Raw genomic sequence first — 4,557 nt, 5'->3', positions numbered from 1 at the left:
CACCGTGTCACTAGACAGTTACAATCCTACAAACGTCATGAGTGCAGGGAATGCGTGTTCATGTTAAGAGGAGTTTTGGGAAAAGCTCCAAAGAGCTAAGCTCCATTGTGAGAATGATCATACGACCAAAGATCCATCGTTATCGGGATACGAGGCCCAGGACTAGGATTGATTTGCTCACATTTGATGTAAGATGATCTGTTGTTCTGCATATGTTTGTTTGTTTAGTGTCGGGATTTTTTTTGTGCATGTGTGTGTGTGTGTGTTTGTGATAGAACTACATTTTGATGTAGTTGTTATATAAATACAATAATGTTATTAGAAGAGATTAGTTAGTTGAATGGAAAATATTTTTGCGCACTGCAAGAAAAATATACTGTGGTGAAACTGTATTTCCCCCTTTCATTTTATGTGTAATTATTATTTGATCTGTGTGTGTGTGTGTGTGTGTGTGTGTGTGTGTGTGTGTGTGTGTGTGTGTGTGTGTGTGTGTGTGTGTGTGTGTGTGTGTGTGTGAGTGTTGGGGTAGGGAGGCAGAAGACCCTGGCTGTGATTGTATAGTCACACAATACAATGCTAATATTAGCATGATAGTAAATCTTCTTTTGACAAATGTACTTATTGTAAGTCGCTTTGGAAAAAGCGTCTGCTAAATGCCCTAAATGTAATGTAAATGTAAAAAAAAAAAAGGAAAAAGAATGGCATGGCATGGGCTTACAATTGGAAGGTCATTTTTGAGTGTATTTTAAACCTATTTTGCGTTTTTTATTTATTACAAATTTGTGTAAGAATGAGAGTGTGGATGCGTCTGTGTGTGTGTGTGTGTGTGTGTGTGTGTGTGTGTGTGTGTGTGTGTGTGTGTGTCTGTGTCTGTGTGTGTGTGTGTGTGTGTGTGTGTGTGTGTGTGTGTGTGTGTGTGTGTGTGTGTGTGTGTGTGTCACCTTTGCTGACACCGTTCCCCACACTTACCTAGCTGGCAGCATTTGATTGATTTGCTGCTAGACTTCCTCTATCCACAATTGCATGTGCACACACATATCTGGTCGCATACATACACACACATACATGGAGGAAGGTCTATTATAGGTCTTTCAGAGCACTGGTCCTCCTTATCGTAATTGGAGAGAGATGTAAAGTGCTGTGATGGATATCAAACATGCATGCACACACACACACACACACACACACACACACACACACACACACACACACACACACACACACACACACACACACACACACACACACACACAGACAAACGACTCCTGAAGACACAATGAAAGACAAAATCCACCACTTTTCTACATACGTATAAACCTATTTGGTTGCTGGATTATTTGAGAAGATGAGGATATGTAATCCAAGGAATTGGGAACAAACCAATAAAGGGTTTGGTGGGGGGTCCAAGAGACACCCAAATGTTAGAGTTGAATACCAAAGCCAGTTCTCCTTTGATAGGCTAAAATGTCAAACCATTCGACGCAGCTGCAAGAAAGCTATTTTTGCATGCAAAATATCGGAAATGATACACATCTGAAACAGTCCATGCGTGTTACACCAACACTGCAGCTCAACTAGTTACACCATCTAAGCTGCTTTTAATAGTCGTAGAGCTAACGGGATCCTCTCGTGTATCATCTGCTCTTACTCGTCTACCTTTGCCGCCCTTGTTCCTGTTGGTCACTGATGCTATGCAGACATATCTCACATTTGTTCCACACTGTTCCTCTTTCTCAAGAAGAACACCGGAGGGGCTGGGCAGGTCCCCCTTCTCCTACAGCTTCCCATCTGCATGTGTGTAGCCTTTTTTGGTATGTCTTCTCTGATCTTCAACTTAGTAAGCTATGCTATTTTGTCACTATTACTAAAAAAAACGGCTGAAACAAGTGGTGTAAAAATTTGTTTTTGCTAGACTCCACTGAATAAATAACTAGTCCAAATGGTAAATATGAATAGTCTTCCTTTGTCTGGCTCTCAATTACACGGACACACAAAACCACAAAACCGCACACACACACACACACACACACACACACACACACACACACACACACACACACACACACACACACACACACACACACACACACACACACACAACCCCCCCCAAAACACAGACACACATACCCTTGGACAGTGCAGCATCCAATTTAATGTGCTTAGCTCTAGTTGACAACAATGATCAGAAGTCTCCTTGAGATGGGTTGGTTAGAAGGTGAGCTGTCCCCCTCACTAAAACCACTCATTACTCAATGCACAACCTGGATGAATAGCCCTGCGCCTTCGCCAGTGCTTGTGTCTGTGTGTATATGTGCGTGTGTGTGTGTGTGTCTATGTGTGTATGTGTGTGTGTGTGTTTGTATCTTTAAAGGCTTGTGTGTGTCAAAGGAAATAGTAAATTAGCATCTTCAAATGTGTTAACCAGTGCACGTGTACACCCCTCTCCACTTTCGTTTACATGCACAGATACAAACACACACGCACGCACACACATACTCACACACACACACATACAAACACACACATGCATACACTCACACACACACACAGACGCTTGTTTTGTCTCTGACACACAAGTACAAACAAACGCACACACACACACACACACACACACACACACACACACACACACACACACACACACACACACACACACACACACACACACACACTTAACTAGCATGGGTGAGTGCAAAGGGAATCAGGAAACCTATAGAATCCTATGGAACCATGCAGGACAAAGGACTCTCAAGCTGGCTGCCATCACTCCCATCCTGAAAAAAACAGGTGCTGACCCAACTGACCTTAACCATTACCGGCCCATCTCCAATCTCCCTTTCATCTCCAAAACACTTGAAAGGGTGGTTGCCGCACAACTACAGTCCCACCTTGACACAAACAATCTCCATGAACCGTTCCAATCTGGCTTCCGTCCAAAACACAGCACTGCAACAGCCCTAGTCAAAATTACCAACGACCTCCTCCTTGCAGCCGACTCTGGATTACTCACCATTCTCATCCTCCTCAATCTCAGCGCAGCATTCGACACCATCTCCCACCCTCTGCTCCTGGACCGCCTGGCTGGCATTGGGATCACTGGTGCTGCACTCTCCTGGTTTACATCCTACCTCACCGGCCGTCAACAATTTGTTCAACTAAGCAACCACAAGTCTGGGTGTTCAGGTGTCTCACTGGGTGTCCCCCAGGGGTCAGTCTTGGGTCCACTCCAGTTCACCACTTACCTCCTCCCGCTGGGCACACTCCTCCGTCACCATTGGGTCCATTTTCACTGCTACGCTGACGACACACAGGTCTACATCTCCATCAAACCCACCGCTGCCATCCCCCCCACATCCCCCAAGAGATCCGGAGCTGGTTGAGTAGGAACTTCCTGAAACTCAATAGAAACAAGACCGAGGCCCTGCTCATCGGATCCAAATCCACCCTCACTAAATCACAACACACCCCAGCTCCACTCATAATCATCGATGGATTCCCAGTACCCTTCTCCTCCAAAGTCAAGAGCCTCGGCGTCATCCTGGACAACACCCTCTCATTCGCACCCCATATTCACAACATCACCCGGACTGCATTCTTCCACCTCCGCAACATAACCAGACTCCGCCCATCACTGACCCATCCAGCACTGAAATCCTAGTTCACTCATTTGTCACATCACGCTTAGACTACTGCAACGTCCTCCTCACCGGACTCCCCACCAAACTCATCAACAAACTGCAGATCATTCAGAACTCAGCCGCCCGGATCATCACCCGCACCAAATCATCTGACCACATCACCCCTGTCCTCATCCAACTTCACTGGCTCCCAGTACACTACCGCATCCAATACAAAACCCTACTCCTCACCTACAAAGCTCTCCACAACTTAGCCCCCAGTTACCTCTGCGACCTCCTCCAAGAATACACTCCCTCCCACTCCCTCCGCTCAACCTCTGCTGGACTACTATGTATCCCCACATCACGACTCACTACAATTGGTGCCCGGTCATTCAGCTGTTCAGCACCCAGGCTCTGGAACTCCCTCCCCCCACACATAAAACAGTCAGACACCCTTGCAACCTTCAAGTCACAACTCAAAACTCACCTGTTCAAACTCGCACACAACGTCTAACGTGATTGTTTGTTTGTTTTGTCTTGTTTTTGTTTTATTATTTTTTATTTTTTTATTTATTATGTTTATTTTTATTTATTTTTTTTCCACAATTTTTTTTTTTTTTTTTAAACGATTTATGATGACTATATGCTCTGTAAGGGGTGTCTTGAAAGGCGCCTCTAAATTAAATGTATTATTATTATTATTATTATAGGACATGCCAATAGCCCATATGTGTAATTTACATACCAAACCACACCTAACCAGTCATAGTTTTGAGATAACCCTGGAGCATTTCCTGTTTGGGGAGGTGAAGAGAACCACAGATAACTTATGTTCAGTTTTCGTGCAAAGGTAAAAGCGCAATAATGGACCACAACTCACTCTTGTTGCTCTTTTACCATGATTCGACTGTTGTGGACAAGACGCACCAGAAAGAAT

The sequence above is a fragment of the Gadus morhua genome, chromosome 15 (assembly GCF_902167405.1).
Source record: "Gadus morhua chromosome 15, gadMor3.0, whole genome shotgun sequence".
In the NCBI taxonomy this organism is placed as follows: Eukaryota; Metazoa; Chordata; class Actinopteri; order Gadiformes; family Gadidae; genus Gadus; species Gadus morhua.
The sequence above is the reverse complement of the archived record's forward strand: the minus strand, read 5'-3'. Positions refer to the sequence as shown.